At 51.3% G+C, this 24140-nt stretch overlaps 1 protein-coding gene across 3 annotated transcripts in view; it reads left to right on the top strand.

Moving 5' to 3' along the window:
- Positions 1–24140, top strand: part of PTPN12 (protein tyrosine phosphatase non-receptor type 12) — a 445738-nt gene that overhangs the window by 10969 nt on the left and 410629 nt on the right. The window lies entirely within an intron of this gene.

The following is a 24140-nucleotide window of genomic DNA, read 5'->3' as shown; positions in this document are numbered from 1 at the left end:
GAGCATGCAGACACCCACTCAAACATCTGCAACATTTCTCGTACAAAAACCTGCATTTGTGCTCTTATTGCCCTTCTGCAGCACGCGTGCCACAAAAGGGGAAGATTTTTAGAAGTTCTTGTGTTTTGTGGTCCCATTGTCCCGGTTACCACTGAACCCGTCGTTACTCCCTTGCGCTGTTTTTTTCTGAGCGCCTTTCCCTCGTATAAGTTATGAGTTCACTTCTGCAGCAACCGGTTACTGGTGTATTTCCCTGCTGTAGCTCAGATCTCTGGTGCCCCTTAGTGTTAGTGTTTTGAAGCCCAGCATAACAAACAAAACCAGCATTTGGAATGCAATAGGTCTCGCATTGGCGAGAGTTGGGGCTATTGGCATTGTAAATTACAATGCTTTTTATTAATTTGTTTATAAAACCTGCAATCGGTGCATAAATACGCACTTTGAACGTATAGTCCTTGCTTACGAGAAGCAAGGCCGGCAGTAAAAGACTGCCAGCCTTGCTTCTCATAAGCATGGACTATAAGTACAAAGTGCTTGTTTACGCACAGCTTGCAGGTTTTCAAACGCATAAATAAAAGGCATTGTCATTTACTATGCCAATAGCTCAAACTTTCGCAAATGCGAGACCTATTGCATTGCAAATGCTTGTTTGCAAATGCAACTATTTTAATTTGATTTGTTTAGAAGGAATAGATTTAATTCAGAATACTTGTAGAAAGCCAATCAAATGTTAGGTGCCATGATTGATTACATGCCCGTCAAATTCAGTCTATTGTTCTGAGCGTGTTCATCTTTTAGTGACTGTGCATTTATTGTATTTATTTGGTTTTGCACTTTAATGACTTTTGTAGCTTAGTATACTATAGATCTTTATAACTATTTACATCTTTCTATAGTGTGGGTGTGCCTCCCAGTTGTACTTAATTAGGCTGGGATAGAGACGGTCTGCCCACTCCTTTGAAAACATTAGGAGTGTGTTAGAAATGTAAGGCTTTCCCCCACCCCAAATGAATGTGTGTAGTTTGTTCTGAAGTATTTTTGTGTCTGTAGTAGGGATGGGGTAGGGAGAGACTGGAACAAATTGAGTATTTTGGGGTAAAAGTTTCATTTTGACTACATTAAAATGCCCAGCCAAGTAATGTATATGGGCTACCACCTCCTATGGTCTTCCAGGATGGTTTTACAGTAGCATTGAAGCAGATTGAAGTAAGTTACTTGGAACTTTGCTTGACTTAGATTGTTTCTATTTTTCTAGTTGTAGTACATTTTGCTGGCTCGGGTAGTATGGCCAGTGCAGACAATGTAGTCACTGTTAACCCACCTATTTAACTGCTTAATTAAGTAGCTGCTTTGTTAGAATTCCTTAACTTCCAATTCCCAGATCATGGACTAGCTAATTCTCAGATAAGCTAAGTAAAGCTATTCAATAAGGTCCCCGCATCTCTCTCTTCCAAGAGTCATTTTGGCTAACCTCTTAAGCCCTCTAAGTCCCTTCTTGGCCACACCTGCTGCTTTGCCAGCTGCCTTCACTAATCTCAATTGCTCATTCCACTAAGTGTGGTGGCATCCCAACCTTTCCTTAAAACTCTAACCACAGCCTTTTTTTATTTTAATGTCGGCCTTCCTTGCTCCCAGCACTGCAACTTGCCCCTCCATGTTCCTCTTTTCCTGCTCTGCTTTTGCTTTCATCCATAACTCTCTTGAGCGCTGCAATTTTAATTTCTGTGCACTGGAAGAAGCTCAACAATTTTTTTAATACATCCATCATCTTAGACTCACCGTGGGAAAAGTCGCAGGTCTCTGGTTGTTTTTTGGGCTCTTTAAGGCTAATACTTCTGGCGTAAAGTCTGTCTTTTGGGCTTTCCTCAGTGTGGTCCTTATATGGTGTGCTTCTGGGTAGATTTCAGCTGACTAAATTGCCATGTTTCTAAACTGGATCTGCTGGACATAAGTAACTGCAATGCTGGACTCCCATTCCCCCGTTGCTGGTAGCCTGTCATTCAGCCTTTGGTTGAGTAGCAGTAAAGCTGTAGCTACTTGTTTATTTTTATTAGTTGATTAATGTAAAATGGGCCATGTCAATGGGAACGACAGAGTGCTTGACAAAGAAGGCACACATACACATAATCATAAAACATCCATGTGGCCTTCAGGGATCAACATAGCGACAATAATGGAAGTATACATACACGCAGATAGATAAAATACACAGTGAACATCCTGGCACCTGATATAGCTGGAAGATATCTAGGTGGGGCCTGATATGAAATGGATTGACATCTTATGCTTTTCTTGTTTATTTGCAAAATAGGTCATTATTCGCAAATGTTGCTAGATATACTGTTCAGATTCAGTGCATTTATTTAAGCCCAGAGGATATTTCGCTTAACATTGAATGTACTATCTAGTAAGCACTTTCTTCCCTTTTCGAAGGCACTGTAAGAGGAGTATTTCAGAGTATTATAATATGTCTTAAGAATTTTGGTGGCACTTTTGAAAAGGATGTATGAGAATTTTTTGAATAGCGGGATTTCTTCTGTGAACAAATCTTCATTCATTGAGTTTGTGTTCTTTGCTAGTATTTTAGTCACTTTGATAGATATGGCGGCGTGTGATTCTTGAGGTTGTGGGAATGCTTCTTCTGTCCACTTGTCGCCAATCAAGATCCCTTGGAACTGAGGCTATGTGATCAGTTTTTATATTAAAAAAAGTGTTGCTCCTGCTTTCAAGAGAGAATGTGGTTGACTTGATTTGGGGATGCCTGTGGGCAGAGCATTTTGTAGTCCAGCTGGGAGAGAATAAAGGACAGTGTTAAAATATTATTGTCTTGCAGCAGGATCAAGTACTTGAGATTGGGATGGGTATGTATGTCCTTGTCTTTGAGCATTCTTGGCTATGTATCAAACTTGATTCTGTGTGGAGAGTTTGCCATTTCTAGTAAAACCTAGGGATTTTGCTTGATTTTCTATGTCTAACCTTGTAGCAAGAGACTTTGAGTCTTAGACTAAATGATCAGCACAAAGCATTTGCTATTAAGAGTGAGAAGCAAAAACTGCTTTGTTAGATTTGTTTAAAGAAGTTGTTGGAGGGCCATGGTTGTTGGCTCAAGGCGAATTCTTAGATTGTTGGCTCAAGGCGAATTCTTAGTGTATCATGTTTTGAGCTTATTGTTAGATAGGACTGCTAACAGCATGCAGATAGACATTCAAACCTATAGCTCTTAGTTATGTATTTAGGGGTTTCATGAATGTTTGAAAAGTGTGGGGCTATGAATGGCCCGTTGTAGAACTCTGGTGATTAAAGTGGAAGATGAGAAATCTTTCCCAACCGTAACTATATTAGACCTGTCTTAGTAGGCTTTCAAGCATTCTAAGACCATCCTGTTGATCTCCATCCTGATTTGTGGGTATTTGAGAGTAAAATGGTCAAACCATATCAACGGCTGCATTAAGGTCCAGATACAGGACTCTACTTTGCCAATGACCTTCCGAGAATCATCAAGGACAGTTAGTGAGGCTGTTTCTGTGCTACAGCTGACCCTAAAAGTTGCTTGGTTTTTGGCTAGGTTTTTTTGTTCTGTTCCTTCACCTTAATGTCCATGACATTGTCTAATGTTTTCTCATTGAAAGCTATCACTGTGATGGGTCTGACGTTTTTTAGTTGAACATTGTCTGGCAGGGTTTCTTCAGCTAGGAACTTTTACTGACCTTTCTTCCGCAGTTGAATAAACTCAGACTAGCGTCCATTATTCCAGCGCACCTCTCCATCCCTAACCGAATTGCCAGTGTGAGTAGGCTAAGAGACTAATGTACGCCAGTGTAGGTCAGGGTTACAAAATGGCAAAGTCTCATGTTTCTATGAACAGGTTCTATGTACCCTAATTCCACCACCGTGTCCCCAGTGTATCCTCTGCGTAAGGTGCTTGGGGGTGGTCGGGCATTGAGGCATTCATCCGGCTACATCCATAATTTTGGTCTCTCCAAGCAACGCTAATGAGATGGGTACATGTACGGTGGCACGAATACCTGCATGTTTCTGTTATCATCTCTGTTTGGTGGATGTTACCGCCTTACTTCAGGTCCTCATCAGAGGTCATGGAGTGGGGGAGTTGGCGTTATGGTTAAACTGTGGAAGTGATGCTTTTGGCCTCACCCAGTCATTAGCCTATGTTACTGTTGTCTCTGTAGCCCAATGCTGTGTTCTAGTATGTGTGGCTGCTTTTACTCCCTCTGAATAGACCGTGTGAACTCCCGTTCAAGCCTGTAGATCATGTGGTAGACCCTACTACCTTTCTTCCAATTAGTGTCCTGGTAGGGCCATGTCAGTACTGCAACTGATGGGCTGACTATGATGTTCCTCCTCACATTCTTCTTGATTCCACTGAAGGAACTTCCAAACAGTCTTTTTCAAGGGAGGGAAGTGTTGGTGTTGTGCCATTGCATCATTTAGAGGCTGTTGTAGCAGCAACAACAGTGTTTAGAAGTTGATGAACCCATGGGCAAGATACTATCTCTAGAATGTGACCATCGCATCAATTTTACCCTTCTAATGCTGATTCCTTTTCTCTTATAAATCATATTTTGTTTTCAGCTGCAGAAGACTGGCATTTTATTCTGGCAAATGTTTTGCCTTTAGCTGTTAGTGTTGCTGCTCTGACATTTCCATTGCCTCGCCTGTGGAGCTAGACATTGATAATCCCCTGCTACCCAATGTAAGGGAGAGTAAGATTAAAAACCGAAATACATCATCTGGTAGCTTTTTCTCCCATTTTTGATGTAAGACAGAGAATAAATAACGCTGGCACACTAAAGAAACCATTGACGCTCGATGTGCCATTGTGTCTTTCTGGTCTGTCTGTTGCTGTGTAATGCTTTTTGTTTCCTTTCTTAAATGCTGAATCCCAGCAGATAGCTGGTTAACCTGTTTTTGCTACACTTCACTTTTGCTGCATCTTTGGAGACTTTGCCCACTATTCTGAGTCTCTTTCCATACTTTTTGTATTGTTCTGTTGTAATGTTTCCTTTTCATCATAAATAGATGTTCCACCACTAGCTTCTTTTAATTTAAAGTCTTTTTATTTCACCCCCGAAGCAGGGAGTACGCATAAGAGGGACGTGTACACAGCGATAAGCCTACAACCCTGAAAGGGCCGGTCGCGTCATTAAAATGCATTAGAAAATAATGGTGGTGCACACATGTAATAACTTTATACACAGCGTTATGCCTACAACCCGATAGGGCCGGCCGCGTCTTACAGCACTCAGTGTACACTGGACAGTCACTGCCATGGGTAGCCCGGCCCCTAGGACCAAATGTAACCAGAGAACCAGAACTGGTGGAACTACAGGACCAGACGGGTCCGAACTGTAACAGAGTGCCTGAAAGAGAGACACCAGTGTAAAGAAGACAGTAGAAAAGAGTGAAAGACAAGGATTAGGAAAGAGAAGAGAGAGGGCCCGGGGGATAGCTGAGGAGGCGGGGGGTGAGAGCATCATAGACCATGGGGATAGCAACAGCGCCTGCCGTACTCTACGCCTCGGTCCCTGGGGCTGCTATGGCAGTAGCCTGTTCGATGTGGGGGGGATCACTGCATCCTCTACCAAACGCAGCGCCCGTAGCTTAGGAGGCATGTGTCGCACGTGTTCTACTGTGCATAAATATTTCACCAGGGGTTGCCACACCGCCTTAAAGCGTGTGTCGCGAGCCTGCAGTCGAGCTGAAAGGAGCTCCATTGTTATGACATGCCAGAGTCGCACGAACCACGCAGCGACGGGCGGCGCTTCCGTCTTTTTCCAATACAGGGCAATGAGCTGCCTGGCTGCCCCCAGCATTTGAAGCGCTAATGTCCAGTCGCTCCGGGTTAGCGCTACAAGGCCCGCTGGTTTGACACCCAGTAATATCGTGCTAGTGGCTTCAGGCAGAGGAAACCCCAGGACCCCCCTGATGTGACTAAGACCTCCTTCCAGAAGAGGGTTATCGAGGGGCAAGTCCACCATATGTGCAAAAAATCCCCAGTCGCAGACCGGCACCTCCAGCACTCGGGAGAAGAGGCCGGGAACATTTTGTGTAGTCGTTGCCGCGTATAGTACCACTGGGTCATCCTTCTATACGCGTTCTCTTGTTGCGGTATGCTATGATAAACTTTAGGTATGTTGCGCCACAGTCGGAGCCATTGTGCCGGGGTGATGTCCGTACCCGAAGTAGATTGCCAACGGTGTTGATACGTATGTGAAGGTGGTGTCTGAGGGTGTTGCAGAATCTGTTACATTTTTGAGATCAGAACCTTCAATTCTGTGAAGTAACGAGCTAGCCGCTCAAACTGGGTGAAAGCGCGTGTAGCCGCCTGGTGTCTCATCCGCCATTACCCAGTGCCTCAGCTGGGCATATTGCATCTCGGCCTCAGGTGGTAGTCGGAAGTCCTCCCTGCAGTGAGCAAAGGTCTTAAGGGTGCCCCCATCAAAGAGGTCTGTAAGCACCCTACAATTGCCCTGAGGCCACCTATAGAAGGCTCTGGTGTGGTGAGCCGGTGGGAACCACGGGTTCCCTTCAATTGGAGTGTGTGGCGAGGGAAAGGTCGTAAGGCCCCTGCGTACCGCTATCCTGTCCCATATCTCCAACAACGTTTTCGTGGGCACCGCTAAGTAGGTGCTCGGGGATCGCCCCGCCTTGTGTTTCCATGCCAAGTCCCAGATGGTGCGGCCAGTCACGGCTCTGTCCATATGCAGCCACCCCTTCTCACTCTCCGTAGTACCCCATTCTATTATGAAGCGAAGATGGGCAGCCCAGTAGTACTCCACCAGGTTAGGACATGCCAACCCTCCCTGATCCCGCTGCGCCAAAAGCAGTGCCTGGGAGAAACGAGGCCTCTTCCCCCCCCCCCCCCCCCCCCCCCTCCCCCCCCCCCTCCCGAGTCCCCGCGAGTAGAAAAGAAAAGTGGAAGAAAGAGAAGCAAGGGAGAGAAGAAAGAAATCGAGAGATAACGAGCGGCCTAAGGAGCCACCCATCTAGACGTAACAGTCGCGGCCAACAGGGCCGAAAGTCTCTGACCCCGTTACAGGGCATCCTGCACCCACAGGTTTGGACGCTCTCCGGGATGTCACTCCCTAAGGGGCAGACCAAAGAGGGCGTGACGGTCTCAAAAGACAAATAGCTGAGGGGCTCCCGCCGCTCCCTCAACCCATATATTTGGAGTCAGGGTAGTGAGTGAGAAGCCTCAGCGCATCGCCACCCACAGTCAAGCGGGTTCAAGTGTGAGACCCCCAAACTAGGAATAGAGAAGCAAGCGACCCACAGTTCAAGAGCACGGAAACTGCCATCCTAAACGTCATAGATGATCTACACAAATCACTTGACTCAGACCAATGCTGCCTTCTCATTCTCCTTGACCTATCGGCCGCGTTTGATACTGTTGACCACACATTGCTCCTAAAAGTCCTCCAAGACAGAGCAGGTCTGGAAATGACGGTACTTAACTGGTTTTCCTCCTTTCTACACAATCGCTCGCAAAGAGTAAAAATCAAAAACTTTGAATCTGACCCCCCTACCAGTCTGTAGAGGAGTCCCACAAGGATCAGTACTCTCCCCCAACTCTTCAATATCTACATGGAACCCCTCACCACAATACTTGGGAATTCAAACATCCCCTTCCACCTCTACGCCGATGACATGCAGCTCTATCTGGAAACCACCTCTATGGACGACATTCTCAAACTTAATGACACGCTCAAAGATGTTCAACATTGGCTCACACAGAACCACTTGAAGCTGAATCAAGAAAAAACTGAAGTTCTAATCATCTCCAATAGAAACGAAAACCCCCAAATTGAAGAATGGCTCAAAGCCATCGACGCCCTCAATGGCACCCTCAAACCGAAAGATTCGGTCAAGTCCCTAGGTATCACCCTTGACCCCAAACTAGACATGAAAAAACACATCGCGAGCTCCGCCAAAAGCGCCTTCCTCAACCTGAAACTTCTCTACAAAATTAAACCCTTCCTGCCCCCAAAGGACCTTCAACAGGCCACTCAAGCGCTGGTGCTTTCCAGAATTGATTACGGAATCGCTGCCCTGACCGGATCAGCTAAATCACACTTAGACCCATTGAAAACCACCCTTAATGCCGCGGCTAGAATGGTCACAGGAACCAAGAAATTCGATCACATTTCTCCTGAGCTCAAGGATTTGAAATGGCTCCCCATTGAACAGCGAGCCAACTTCCGAACAGCGTGTCTCACGCACAAAGCCCTTCACACAGGCAAACCAGAATACCTGGCCGCGAAACTCAAAAGGGCTGGCCAGTCCAGAAACCTCAGAAGCTCTTCTCATTCCCTTGAAATCGCGGAAACGCAAAACTATAAATAAATCCTTTGCGGGCAATGCTCCCCGGATCTGGAACAACATCCCTCCCCACATCAGAATGACCTCCCATTTCCCGAAATTCAAGACTTTACTCAAAGCCCTCTTCCTTGAGTTCTCCAGAACTGAATTTTGATGATCAAAGTACCCTTCACCCCGTGAGTCACCAAGATTCTGTATGACTATGTTTTGTACAATGCCCTCAAGATGTCAAGATGTGGAGTCCTCCTTCGCCGCTAAGGCACATTGCTGTACCTGCTGTAAAGCGCTCTGAAACCCTTAGGTCCAGCTAGCGCTATATAAAACTTTTAATAAATAAATAAATAAATAAATAAATACTCAGCTTTGTCCCTGTTGGACCCGGCCTCATGGCGTGGCCTTATTCCCCCCCGCATGGCGGGCCCCGAACGACATCGGCCCTCCGCCAAGCCCCGGGCCGCCCCTTTTTGCCCGATCCTGCACGCCCCATCACTGCCGGTCCGGCTATCATCCCGGACCACCACCACGAACCACGGCCGGAACACGAGGCCGCGCCCGACGCCATCTTGGACACCCCACGTCACAAACACGTGGCCTCGGCCCCGACCAAGGCCCCAGCGAAGCCCCGACATCGAGGCACCAAGATCCACCCAGGTGGTCGAGTGGCCACTCAACCGATCCAAGAGGAGGGGAGTTTCGATGGCCCTCCAGCCGTCCCCGGACGCCTGGTATCGATCGCCCTCCGGCCTCCCTGGCGCTGGCTCCACCCCCTGCTGGGTGTCTGGACACCATCATCCCGGCCCCTCTGGCCCCCAGGCGCGAGGGTCCGGACATCAAAGGACTCCAGTCCTATATCTGGGCCAGCCCCGGAGTAGGACGACAGTTGTATCCTGGACTGGAAGCCCTGCTGACGCTGTCGCGGACGACACCAGAAGAACTCATTTCCTGTAAACCCGAAGTACCCTAAGAGCCTGCTGGCGCTGCCGCGGCCTATCCTCGCTGAATCATCCTGAGAGCCTGCTGGCGCTGCCGCGACCCACCTTCGCTGAACCATCTTGAGAGCCTGCTGGCGCTGCCCATCTTCGCTGAACCATCTTGAGAGCCTGCTGGCGCTGCCGCGGCCTATCTTCGCTGAACCATCTCAAGAGCCTGCTGGCGCTGCCGCGGCTCGATCCCTCGGAACCCCCCGGCTTGAGGATTGAGAGCTGTGCGTAGGGTATCCCTTCCTACTCTCGTACTGAGACTGTCCCGCTACCCTGTCCCTGATTTACGAGACTTTCCAGATCTTTCTATCTGCCTGTACATACTGCTGAGAACAAGTATCCCTTTACTCTTGATAAAGCCTAAGAACTTATCTTCCTGTGTGGTGTCCGTTTGTAGTGTTGTGGTTACTCGGCTGTACGATCTTAGGAGAGGACCCTCACCCAGGAGGGCTCTCGACCACGCTCGGCTACATCTCCGCGGAGAGGTGGACCTAGGGGTGGTCAGTCAGACATCTTCTGCCTCCCCCGGGATCGCCTTTCTAACATTGGTGGCAAGCGACGAGATCCGAGCCGATGCAGATCGTACAGAGAGTGATTCACCCACTACCAAGAAAAACATACTACGACCATGACAACACAGGAAACAAGACCAACTACGGAATTCCAAAAGGAGAAAATGGAAGAGTACAGCCACAAGGAATTGAAACAATTCTGCAAAGACCTGGGCATCGCTACCACTGGCCTAAGCACCAAGGAGGACTTTAAATCGGCCCTACAAGCCTGGGTGGACGCCGGTGACACGCCACCCCAAAATGAAGATAACCCGGGCCCGAACGGAAGCCCAGAGACCAACACGACCCCAGCGGGGGAGAGGCCCACGAATCCAGACATGGGCCTTCCCCACGAGGACACCCGAGAACGAGAAAGAAACCGACTCCACGAATTGGAGCTCGCCCGACTCCGGCTAGACGGAGAACTCCAGCTGACAACGAAAAAACTAGCCCTCGAGCAATTACGGCTAGAAGGAGACCTGGAGGAGAGACGAAGGCAAAGAGACCTCAAGGAAAAAAAACTCATGCTCGAGCACGAGCGTGGCTTAAAAGAAATAGAACTCAAGGCCAAAGCGAACGATGCCAACACATCCGGGGGCAAGACTTCGCCCCCGCCTGTGGACACGAAGGTGCACATACCCAAGGATGTCGTCAAAGAGTACTTTAAGAACGACGACATCCAACAGTGGTTCAAAGCGTATAAAGTCGCCATGACCGTCCATCGAGTACCCCTCAAGGACTGGGGCGCCGGCCTGTGGGGGAAGTTAGTCAACGAGGGGAGAGACGCCCTTCTAGAGCTTCCCGACACCGAGATGACCTCGTATGAGCATATGAAAACCGCTCTCCTCACTCGCTACGGACTCACCCCCGAAATGTACCGGCAGCGATTCCGAGACTGTAAAAAAATCCCCGGTTCCACTTGGGTGGAGTACGTGAACTTTTACAGCAGAGCCTTCGAGGGGTGGATCAAAGGCAGCCAGGTCACCACCTATCAGCAGTTGGTCGACCTCATTATATGGGAACACCTTTCCAACAACTGCTTCATCGAACTCCGGCAGCATCTCCTCGACAGCAAATTGACAGAGCCACGAAAACTCGCTGTCGAGGCTGATAGATGGGAGAGCACCCGAGTACCCCGGAGCCCGAGGGGAGACTACGGCCGGGGATCTCCGGGGAACCACCGACCACGAGGCGGCGGAGGAGGCCTGAGCAGGGGACGGGACGCCCCCACGGGGTCTTCCCCTACCTCCACTTCGCCATCCCTGGGCAGAAGGGGGGTTCCCCTAGCCCGACCCGGGCCCAGCCCGAATGTTACGTGCCACAGATGCCAGCGACAGGGTCATTATGCTAACGACCCCCTATGTCCGATGAACCAGCGACCCGGCACCACCGGCCCGCCGAACCGCCAGATCGCGGCCGCCGCCCTGGGAACAGAAGGCGGCGAAGAAGAAGACATCTACCCCGAGCAGGCCGAGTGGGAGCCCGCCGCTATGATGTTGGCATGCCTGGGTGATCGAAACATGATCCCCCGAGACCCGATCCCAAGCAATACCCAGAAGTACCGCCAATGGGTCGCCATCAATGGACGCCGGGCCGAAGCCCTCCGTGACACTGGGGCCAGCGTGACGGCGGTCCGATGCCACTTAGTGACACCAGAGCAGATCCTCCCCAACGTCCTGTGCCCGGTCCGGTCAGCGGATAACTCCGAGACTTTGTGCCAAATGGCCCGTATCCCTTTCGAATGGGGGGGGGCTGTCGGGTACGCGGAAAGTAACCGTCCGAGATGATGCCCCCGTGGACTGCCTCCTCGGGAACGATCTAGAAAGTTCCGCCTGGGCCCAAGTCGAGCGGAGAGAGCATCTGGGGATGTTAGGCCTTCCCGAGTGGACCTGTGCGACCACTCGATCCATGGCCACCCGGGCCTCCGCCCCGATCGAAGATGCCATACCGGGAGAACCAGAGTGGCCCGCACCACCACCGGCCGTCGTCCCTGAGGACGCCGAACCGGAACTCGACCCCCCCGGGGCCCATCCATGAAGACCTCACCGAGCTCAGCCACCTTCCCGAACTAGCTCAATGGCGTCAAGAAGGTGGCCCCACCCGCGAACAGTTCCGTCAAGAACAGAAAACCTGTCCCTCCCTTGAGGGAATCCGACAACAAGCCGCCACTCAAGCCGCCACTCAAGCCTCGGGGGACCCCTCTGGGTCCCACTGGGTCTATTGGGACCACGACCTTCTCTACAGCGAGCAGAAGATTGCCGAACTAGGGGCCAGCCGGGTGCTGGTCGTCCCCCTCCGATTCAGAGACTTCCTCTTGAACTTGGCACACGACGTGCCCCTCGCCGGGCACCTGGGGCAGGACAAAACTTACAGCCGCCTGGTGACCCATTTCTACTGGCCGAAAATGCGCAACGATGTGAGTAATCACTGCCGATCCTGTCCGACATGTCAAGCCAGCGGGAAGGGCGGGGGAAAAGTCAAGGCTCCGCTCCAGCCTTTTCCCGTGGTCACCACCCCCTTCGAGCGAGTGGGGATCGACATAGTGGGGCCCCTGGACCCCCGCACCTCTCAAGGGCACCGCTTCATCCTTGTCGACCATGCCACCCGCTATCCGGAAGCCATCCCTCTCCGAACTATCACGGCCCCAGTAGTCGGCCGAGCCCTAATGGGGATCTTCTCCATAGTCGGCTTCCCCCGGGAAGTCGTGAGTAATCGGGGCACCAACTTTATATCCAAATATATGCGGTCCCTGTGGCAACAGTGCGGGGTCACATATAAGTTCACCACCCCGTATCACCCCCAAGGAAATGGACTTGTAGAGCGGTTTAACAGAACACTGAAAGGGATGATCAAGGGCCTCGAAGAGCCGCTACGACGCAAATGGGATGTCCTGCTGCCCTGCCTCCTGTTTGCATATCGCGAGGTACCCCAGAAGTCCCTGGGGTTCAGCCCTTTCGAACTATTGTATGGGCACCCGGTCCGAGGCCCCCTCAGCCTGGTCAAAGAAGGCTGGGAGACGGCTGTCCGAGGGGCTCCGCCAGATGTCTACCAGTACCTCCTGACTCTCCGCAACCAAACTCGGAAGTTCCGGGAACTGGCCGAGGCCAACCTGGAGGCCAGTCAGGAGGAGATGAAACGCTGGTATGACCAGAACGCCTCATCCATCGAATTCGAGCCGGGCCAGCAGGTCTGGGTCATGTCCCCGGTTGAACCTTGTGCCCTCCAGGACAAATGGACGGGGCCCTTCAAGGAGGTGGAGCGCAGGAGCCCCGTCACCTATCTGGTGGACATGGAGTCCCCCCGGAACCCCTTCCGGGTTCTACACGCTAACCGGCTCAAGCCGCACTTTGCCCGCACTGAGCTAAGTCTGCTGCTAGCGACCGATGACGGAGCGGAAGACGACTCTGAACCCCTACCCGATCTCCTGAGCACCACCGAGAAAGACTGCTCCGTCGAAGGGGTCACGCTCTCCTCGACCCTGACCCCAGAACAACACCAAGACTGCCGGAAGCTGCTAAGGCAATTTGCAGATCTGTTCTCCCTCACTCCGGGGGTCACCCGGTGATGTGTCCACGATGTAGACACCGGAGACAGCCCGCCTGTGCGACACCGAGCCTACCGCGTGCCCGACCGAGTTCGGGCCTGCATCCAGACCGAGGTGGCCAAGATGTTGGCCCTAGGAGTAGTCGAACCCTCCGACAGTCCCTGGGCCAGTCAATTGTCCTGGTCCCGAAAGCCGCCGCCCTCGGCACACCCCCGGAGCTCCGGTTCTGTGTCGACTACCGGGGGTTGAATGCAGTCACCAGGACCGACGCACACCCCATCCCCGGGGCGGATGAACTGATCGATCGCCTGGGGGCCGCCAAATATCTCAGCACCTTCGACCTCACGGCCGGATACTGGCAGATCGGCCTCACCCCTGGAGCTCAGGAGCGATCGGCCTTCTCGACCCCTGATGGCCACTACCATTTCAAGGTGATGCCCTTCGGCATGAACGCCCCGGCCACATTCCAGAGACTCGTAAATAAGGTCCTGGCCGGGCTAGAAGAGTTCAGTGCCGCCTATCTAGACGACATTGCAGTATACAGCCTCCACTGGGATGAGCACCTGACCCACCTCTGGGAGGTCCTGACGGCCCTCCGACGGGCCGGACTGACAATAAAAGCCAGCAAGTGCCAGATAGGTCACGGTCCGTGACCTATCTGGGACACCAAGTAGGGAGCGGCCAGGTGGCTCCCCTCCAGCCAAAGATTGACGCCATCCGGGCCTGGGAGCCCCTGGTCACCCAAACAGCAGTCCGAGCCTTCCTGGGGCTCACGGGATATTATCGGCGCTTCATAAAGGACTATGGGAGCATTGTGGGGCCCCTCACAGAACTAACGTCCAAGAGACTACCGCCAAAGGTGCACTGGACCCCCGAGTGCCAGGTCGCCTTCGACACCCTAAAGACTGCCATGTGCACCGCCCCTGTGCTCCAAGCCCCCGACTACAGCCGAGAGTTTGTGGTCCAAACCGACGCCTCGGAGCACGGCATTGGGGCGGTCCTATCGCAAGTTAACCCCGAGGGGGTTGACCATCCTGTGGCCTTCATCAGCCGGCTGCTGCTGGCTAGAGAACAACGATGGAGCACCATCGAGAGGGAAGCCTTCGCCGTCGTATGGGCCTTAAAGAAGCTCCGGCCCTACCTCTTCGGCACCCACTTCAGGGTCCAGACCGACCACCGGCCCCTGCGGTGGCTAATGCAGATGCGGGGAGAAAACCCGAAACTATTGCGATGGTCCATCTCTCTCCAAGGGATGGACTTCACTGTGGAACAGCGCCCGGGCAACGACCACGCCAATGCTGACGGCCTGTCCCGATTCTTCCGCCTCGGCGAGGAGAACTCCCAAGGAGATGGGTGACTCTCCCCTGCCTTCAGCTGGGGGGGACGCGTGTTGGACCCGGCCTCATGGCGTGGCCTTATTCCCCCCCGCATGGCGGGCCCCGAACGACATCGGCCCTCCGCCGAGCCCCGGGCGGCCCCTTTTTGCCCGATCCTGCACGCCCCATCACTGCCGGTCCGGCTATCATCCCGGACCACCACCACGAACCACGGCCGGAACACGAGGCCGCGCCCGACGCCATCTTGGACACCCCACGTCACGAACACGTGGCCTCGGCCCCGACCAAGGCCCCAGCGAAGCCCCGACATCGAGGCACCAAGATCCACCCAGGTGGTCTAGTGGCCACTCAACGGATCCAAGAGGAGGGGAGTTTCGATGGCCCTCCAGCCGTCCCCGGACGCCTGGTATCGATCGCCCTCCGGCCTCCCTGGGCGCTGGCTCCACCCCCCTGCTGGGTGTCTGGACACCATCATCCTGGCCCCTCTGGCCCCCAGGCGCGAGGGTCCGGACATCAAAGGACTCCAGTCCTATATCTGGGCCAGCCCCGGAGTAGGACGACAGTTGTATCCTGGACTTGAAGCCCTGCTGACGCTGTCGCGGCCGACACCAGAAGAACTCATTTCCTGTAAACCCGAAGTACCCTAAGAGCCTGCTGCCGCGGCCTATCCTCGCTGAATCATCCTGAGAGCCTGCTGGCGCTGCCGCGACCCACCTTCGCTGAACCATCTTGAGAGCCTGCTGGCGCTGCCCATCTTCGCTGAACCATCTTGAGAGCCTGCTGGCGCTGCCGCGGCCCACCTTCGCTGAACCATCTTGAGAGCCTGCTGGCGCTGCCGCGGCCTATCTTCGCTGAACCATCTCGAGAGCCTGCTGGCGCTGCCGCGGCTCGATCCCTCGGAACCCCCCGGCTTGAGGATTGAGAGCTGTGCGTAGGGTATCCCTTCCTACTCCCGTACTGAGACTGTCCCGCTACCCTGTCCCTGATTTACGAGACTTTCCAGATCTTTCTATCTGCCTGTACATACTGCTGAGAACAAGTATCCCTTTACTCTTGATAAAGCCTAAGAACTTATCTTCCTGTGTGGTGTCCGTTTGTAGTGTTGTGGTTACTCGGCTGTACGATCTTAGGAGAGGACCCTCACCCAGGAGGGCTCTCGACCACGCTCGGCTACATCTCCGCGGAGAGGTGGACCTAGGGGTGGTCAGTCAGACATCTTCTGCCTCCCCCGGGATCGCCTTTCTAACAGTCCCCCTCAAGAGACCGGATGTGGGCTATAATGTCCTGTTTGGCCTGGGAGGGTGAACGTCCTTCCGTGGGGGAGGTACGACGGTGCGTATGCACTGTGGTCCAGTCCGGTCCAGCCGGCGTCCGCTTCTGTCTACGGGGCAGGGATGGACTCGCTGGAGGGGTCGTCGACAGGCGGAGGAGCTGCGCTGCTTCCGTGTAGGAACGCACTACTCTGCGTTTGGACTCCCACTGGAATAGAAGTGCGAACGGATGGCCCCACTGATAGGCGATGCCCATGCTGCGTAGCTTTTCGGTCACAGGGCGGAATGCACGCCTCCGCTTCAGAGTGTTGGGTGCCAAATCTTGGAAAATTTGAATCTTGTGGCCCTTATATCGCAGGTCTGGTTTATCACGCGCATTTTTCCAGATTGCCTCCTTTTCGGTGAAGAAATGGACCCTGGTCAAAATGTCCGGTAGAAGCCCCGGCCTCCCCACCGGGCCGGCCACACGGTGTGCCCGGTCCAGAGTCGGGGGTGAGGCGGCCTCGTCCCCCCAGACCTCGTGTAGAAGCTGCACCATGTAGCTCATGATGTCTTCCCCTTCTTCTCCAAGCGGAATTCCCCGGATGCGGAGGTTGTTGCGCCGTTTCTATTCTCCAAGTCCTCCTGCTTTACTTGGAGCTCGATGTTTTGCTCCTCGAGGGCCGCCAGGCGCTGCCATAGATGTTCTTGATCCTCCGTGCGCGTGTCCATTGTCCTCTCCAGCCCATCTATCGGTCCCCAAGGTCCGTCACCTCTTTCCTAAGCTCTGTCACACAGCTGTGCACCTCAGACCGCAGGGATCCTATCTCCATTTTCAGCTCAGTCATAAAGGTGGTCATGAATGCCTGAGTGACCGGCGGGGAATCCCCAGCTACCCGGGATGGGCCTTCACCAGCAGCAGGCGCTCCCGCTTTACCCCACATGGCCACGACCGTGTTGTCCTTGGGGGCCGCCGCCGGGTCGTCTTTGCTTCCTTTATTTGAGCGCGTCATTGCACCCTCTCGGTCAGTTGAGACGGAGGAATCCCGCACTGACTTGGGGAACGGGCCAGGTCACTGTGAGCTATATAGCAACTGTACTCCAGCACCCGTACTATGGGCCTCGCCGCACGATTGCAGGGCGGCACGTCAACCACCGCCAGAGAAGTGTAAGTCCCACTCCAAATATCACACTGCCTAGGGCGCCCGGGGGACCAGATGGAGCGTGAGAGGAAGTTCACACCCACTCCACCCAAAGAACCCCTATTCAAAATGCTAAGCCTCCCAATACCAGCCCCACAGCAAACAAAAGATGGCGGGCTGCGCCTTCCTCCTCTGCTCGCTCGCTGGATTAGTGCCGCTCACCTTGATGCCTCGAAACCGTGCCCACCTTTGGAGAGCCTCCTGGAAGCCGGTTCTTGACCACAGCAGACCGCAATTCCAGGCCAGCACAGGCCTAGCGTCGGGCCCGTCTCCGCTCGCACCGGTCAGTCACCGCCCTGGAGCACGCCGTTGGCCTTCTTCGTCCGGGGCCCGGTCCGCCACAATCCACCCAGGAGAAAGCGCCGGTAGTCTGCCCTACAGCTCCACAAGGGCACCACGCACCTGCCAGGCAGCGCCCCAAAACCGCCGTCCGCTGGAGGCCCTCAACACACTCAATCCGCTCCCGCGGCTCTCGAAGTGGCGGGTCCCGGCGATCTATGGGGTCCCCTGACACCGCACCTCAGCCACCGCTACTCAGAGCACATCACAAGGGACCTTTCGTTGGGACGTTCCCGCACCTCCCTGCAGCGCAGGGACAAGCGCTGCACCCGCAGCAAGGCTCAGACGTCCGGGCCTCCGCCGCAGTTCACCAGGCACTCCAAAATGGCGGGTTCCCTTCCCCCGGCCTGCGACCGGGTTTGGCCGTCCCCTCCTGCCAGCGACTTTCCGGGGGTAAGAAGTGTGTCCCCAAGCGCTCACCAGTCAATGTCCGCCAGACAGGGTGCTCCGAGGTCTCCAGACAACACTCCTCCACCAGGGTTCACCCTCCGATCGCTGAGAGCGGGATCAGTCTCGGCAGGGGCTTCCAAATTGGCAGGTCGCCGCTCCCGGACCCGCCGAGCACCGCACTCCAGCCGTCACTCGAAAGGGTCGCCGGACAGGCGCTGGCTCTCGGTGCTCCAACACCCTCAAGGAAGTCTGGGGGCGGTTTCAGGGCCCCCCGACTCCGCTTTAATAGCTGATAAAGGCCGACCACAGCGGGAGCCCCGCCAGAGCACGTCCGCTCACATCGCCTTGCAAGCCACGCCCCCCCCACTAGCTTCTTTTAAGCATGTGGCGAGTCACCTACCTTGGTGCCTATTCAGCATAATGTTAGCTGAGGTGCTCCCTAATTTCAATGTCATTTTCCCCAGGCTCAGGTCTCTCAGAAAACAATTGTTTAAAGCTCTGTGAAATGCTCCAGCTATTTGTGACCAGATAAGAGCGATGGCAACCATTGCTTTGATCCAAGGTGTACAATGTGGAGCTGTCATAAACTCCTGTGGCTTAACGTGGAGTTAAACTAATTTTGAGACATTTATGAGTACTATAATATTAACCTTTATGGTGTACGTGATAATAATGGAGTATCTTTCTTAGTGTCTTTAATCTTGAAGGCTCTATTGTTAATATCTTAGGGTTTGTCCCCATGGTCTTTATTTGCTATTTTGCTTCTCATTTCCCACTTTCCTCTTTATGGAAAAGGGGTTGGGCAATTCCATCTCCTCTAAAGTACGCCCCCCCCCCCCAACTTTCTTGGCCAATTTTCCTGTCTAATACACTATATTAAATTAACCTCCTCTTTTTTCCGGTTTCCTTAATTCTTTTTACCAATGGAACCTATTTTGATTTGATTTAACTGCACTCCTTGCCGTTCATTTCAACATATAGTAAGTGTATTGGGGGACATGTGACCAGGCACATAGTTGAGCTGACTGTCACTAAAGAAATTGAAGTCTTGTCATGTAAACCTGCCATGGTGGCACATTATATGAGTGAAGAAGATTATGTTCAAAGCAGATAGTACAGACACGTCACTTTGCTCACACTGCATGATCCTCTCACCATAAGTGATGTGATTTCCTATCCTCTTCCATCTTTGCTCCCACCATCATTTTGATGCACAAACTCTGCTGCTGCCTGGAGATAGCGCCCATGCAGATTTAATTGTCACACAATCTTTTCCCATTCAAAGCATCCTCTAGCCACCCTTCCTTTGAAGCAGGGACCTGGCTTCACATCCATTTCAGAACCTTCCACAACTCCTTCCCACTTAAGGATAACCCCAGATTGCCAGAATGAATGAATGAAGAGGTTTGTAGAGCGCAATGACTAGCCAAAGGCGTCATCGCGCTATGAGTCATCGGATGAAGCCCCTCCAGAACTTCAACTGACGGAATAACCACGTTTTTAAGGATTTTCTAAATGCTGGTAAGGAGGTAGCGGATTTCAGATCTTGAGGAAGTTGATTCCAATTTAAGGCTGTACAAATAATAAAAAAAGCTCCTGCCACCCTAAGAAGTGTATTTACAGGGGGGTGGGCGGTGAGCGAGGGGGCGGGGCAGGTTACAGGCAGAGTTGGAGCGAAGAGTCCTACTAGACAGATACCCTCTGAAACTCACCTTCAGATTTTAGAACCTTGTTCATGAAGTGCCTTGAAAGAGATGCATAAGGCCTTAAAGTACTATCCTCTGCTCAACAGGCAGCCAATGTAACCTGCTAATGGTTTGAGATGCAGAGTGGTATCTGGGCACTCTCAGGAACATCTGTGCTGCACAGTTTTGTAGGTTTTGAAATCTGTTTAAAGAGCTTTTAGGTACATTTTGATAGAGACCATTGCAGTATTCTAATCTGGATAAGACTAATGTCTTTAAAAGATCAAAATGAACAAATTGAGTTATTTTCTTCGTTTTTTGAAAAGCATAGAAAGAGGCGTAAAAGCAACCTTGTTCACTTTCTTTGAAGGCGAGTTTCTCATCCACCAGGACACCAAGGTTTCTAACCTTCTTCACGGGTGTTAAAGAATGCCTAAGTCATCAGGCCAGCATGAAGGGGACGAGAAGGAGGTATTGTTTCCAAATACAATGACTTGTGCCTTAGATGAATTAAGTTTAAGACCATTATTGTCCATCCATTTGCTAACTGTGCTCATGTAGTTCTGAAGTGTCAGCCATAATGGAGCAGTTGTTGGAAAGCGAGACTACAATTTGGGTATTGTCAGCATAAGATACTAGCGATAACCCAAAAGACTTGATCAAAGTCGCCAGAGGTGTAATGTAAAGATTGAACGATGAGTCCTGAGGAACCCCATACAGTGGGGAATAGGCCTCCAGTGTAATATCCTTAAAGGAAACCGATTGAACCAGATCCTCAAGAAACGAGCGCAGCAGGGCCAGTGCAGGGCCCTCTATCCCTAAGCTCTGTAAACGGTGAGTTAAAAGGCCATGATTGGCCTTGTCAATACTGCGGACAAATCAAGTAGGACAAGGGCTGCGTTGCCACCCTAATTTAGTGTGAAGATTTCCTCCATGGCCATGATTAGTGCTGATTTTGTGCTGTGACCACCGAACTGTGTATCAACCAAAATATGGTTGGTCTTGATAAAAGAGGCCACTTGCATGTTCGTCTTCGCCACCATCTTAGCAGGAAAAGAAAGTCTGGAGGTGGGCCAATAGCTGTTAAGACCCACCATGTTTAGGTTGAGTTTCTTTAGGAGTGGGAGGACCGATGCCGACTTATAGAGTTTAGAGAAGTGTCCTTGGGGAAACATGGGACAATTTCATTCTTCAGTGTACAAATATCCTTTACTGTTTGTTCTTCTGTCATCATTAAAGTCCTCAACTTAGCAGTTCCATCACCTTCCTAGATCAATTATCCTTTTGAAGCACTCCAACAAGCTGTCTCAAAATAGCACAGCCTTCTAGAAGCACCTTGCTTGCAAATTTAATTTATCCTGAAATCTAACAGCCCACCTTCTCCAACCCAGACACCTAGTGCATTCACGCTAATCTCAGATTGATTCTCTATTCCCAGTTACAACTCAAAACTGCTTCTTCATGCCTTTCTAAACACCCTCTACAACGAGAAGTATTATTTCTTAAATTGGCAAAATGCAACAAGCTACACAAGAGTTAGTAGACTGTACAATTTCTAGGAGTTCTATTTCTAACATTTATTGAAGCGGACGTTCACTCATGGACATCTTGGCGATAAAAAGGTCTGTACTTCCTATTGACTTCAAGAAAGCATATAGCAATGAATTCTAGTAGTTTAATTAAAAAGCCACTTTTTAATGTAGTTTCATGAATTCCATTAATGATTTTTCTCTTTGGAGCTAAAAATGAAGGCTGTACCACTGTTTAGCTGGTATCGAGAGCACACAACTCCCAAGGCAGATTGACTGAGGCCAGGGCCATTCACTAATGCTGCATTCTCAGATTGCAGATGCCTTCTTGGAATATAAAAGAAGACTCTTTTATATAAAAAAGGTCTGGGTCTGTAATCGTACAACGCTTTGTGGACTAAACATAACTCTTTAAATAAAATTCTCATATAGACCAGAAGCCAGTGTGGTTTGGCTAGATCCACAATAAAAGATTCATGTGCCCTAATATTATAATCCTTCTGGATTACATTCTGTATCAGTTGAAGTTTACTTATCAGGTTGGTTGGGAAGCAAAAATTGATAGCATCCCAGTAATCGAACCTCGCAGATATGAACATATTCATGATCTGTATGCACTGTTTAGGATCAGAAAGGTGCATGATCTATGTTTGGTACCTGCACCTGAAATAGTCCGGTATTGGTTACATCCTTGACCTGCTCATCCGTTGTTGAATAAGAAACTGATTCTATCCTCCTATTTTTACACTCCTATCTGGATTTGGCTGCTGGCCTTGGGGCAAGGGACAGACAATATGATTCCATTCTGTTTATTGGAATAGGAGTAGTGCTTTTCTTTCCTCCATTGAGTTTTAAGCGGCTGTGCATCATCCATTTCTGGACGTAGAGAGGCCTTTTATGAGTGGCTCATACAGTAGAGTCACAGTTTATTTAGAATGTGGGTTTTCTCCACATACATCAGTGAAGTGCACCTAAACCTTTCAATTTGTTGAGCTAGATGTGTTATATAGGTTGACCAAAAGAGGGGATATCACAGAATGTTTTGGAACACCACATCTTAAAGTTTTCACCTGTGAAAGGTTCGATCCTAAATCAGCTTGGTGAGGTAGAAAACTATGAAAACAACTTAGAACTGTATCATCAACCACACAGACCCTCCACTTTGGCCAGTGAGTCCACTAATTTCAAGCGTGCCAGCACATCCTGGTCTGCATAAAACTGTAAATCATCCAGAATGGCCATTACTACACTTTGAGTCCTGCATCCAGCACAAAAGCCTGCTCGATACATGTAAAGAATTTATTTTTCTGCAGAATTATCGAGCTGGTGGAATTCTGGCTTTTCAGCAGTTTAGCCAGGTGATGGAGCTGGGACACTAGGCTGTAGCCAGTGTAACTGTAGGGCATACCAATCAGCCTGGATGCCAGCCAACAGTTTCTTTTATATTAATGATTGTCTAATAATCCTGGTTTAGCCTCCACCCCATTACTTTGCCCTGCAGGTTTATATTATTTGATAGACTAATGGGAGTGATTAATTATCATCTTTTTCCTGGCTTTCCATGTTGCAAAGTAGGTCTAAATCATATTCAGTAATCAGATCCGAAATATTTTGATGATTACAAACCACTGAGCGCTCATTAAATAGTTCTCATTTAAAGCATGACTTGTTACTAGTTGATACATTCAATACCTTGCCATTAGTAACTACAGACTCTAATCTTGTCTTTAACAAGTACCTGGCCATGTGATTCGCGTAACCAGGTAACATACCCAGTTCATTTACAACCTTAACCCACCGTGTTTACATTCACAGTTGGTTCGTTCACACAATTCTCGGGGAGCATATTTTAATAAATTACCTGGAAAATTCCTTCCAAAGGGGCGGCATCTCTGTTCGCGGCACAGGCTCGGACGGGTGCAGATAGGTTTGCCTTTGGTGCACTGGCAGTGCTACCGTTGAGTGTCAGCTGAGGAGCCCTAAAAAGAATCCTGCTTGCGCATGATCAGCTGGAACTCTCTACCCCAAGCCCAAGAAAATGAACACTAACCATCAATTTCAAGAAACATCTTATGGCACACTTATTCAGACAGTCCTGAGCAAGGACCTGTCAGACTATCATGCACATATCTTAGACAAAGATACTCTGTGAAGTAGTACCCAATGCACCGGATCTGATTACTTCACTATTTTACAACTGTCTAAGAAGGCTGATTTCATCAGACTGACCACTCTGGAAGTTGCAGTAACTACCTTTTAAACTTGTACATCTTGTAGAGCATACAGGAACAGGGTGGCACATCTCTGAGGGGGAGCCAAGTATTACTCAAGAGGCAGACATGATGTTACAGCTGTCTCTGTTAGAGGCACGCCGGACATTGTCCAGGGATACCAATGCCCATCAATTCTGTTTTAAATATATTGCCTTGCTGGATGACCAAGAATTGCAAAGCCAGTAGGTATTGCCTTTGTGTCCTACTGACTTTCCCCATGCTTTTTTGCAGATGCTGTATAGTATGAACTAAAATAAATAGTGATGCGCCGTGCCCCTCCCGCCCGCCCCCTCTACTGCCTGCGTTTCTGCCCTCTCGCCCCCCCTCTACTGCCTGCGTTTCTGCCCTCTCGCCCCCCCTCTGCTGCCTGCGTTTCTCCCCTCCCGCCCGCCCCTCTGCTGCCTGCTTTTCTCCCCTCCCGCCCGCCCCTCTGCTGCCTGCTTTTCTCCCCTCCCGCCCGCCCCTCTGCTGCCTGCTTTTCTCCCCTCCCGCCCGCCCCTCTGCTGCCTGCTTTTCTCCCCTCCCGCCCGCCCCTCTGCTGCCTGCTTTTCTCCCCTCCCGCCCGCCCCTCTGCTGCCTGCTTTTCTCCCCTCCCTCCCGCCCCTTCTGCTGCCCGTGTTGCCCCCTCCCTCCCGCCCCTTCTGCTGCCCGTGTTGCCCCCTCCCTCCCACCCCTTCTGCTGCCCGTGTTGCCCCCTCCCTCCCGCCCCTTCTGCTGCCCGTG

The sequence above is a fragment of the Lissotriton helveticus genome, chromosome 1_1 (assembly GCF_964261635.1).
Source record: "Lissotriton helveticus chromosome 1_1, aLisHel1.1, whole genome shotgun sequence".
Taxonomy (NCBI): Eukaryota; Metazoa; Chordata; class Amphibia; order Caudata; family Salamandridae; genus Lissotriton; species Lissotriton helveticus.
This window is presented reverse-complemented; position numbering and strand designations above follow the sequence as displayed.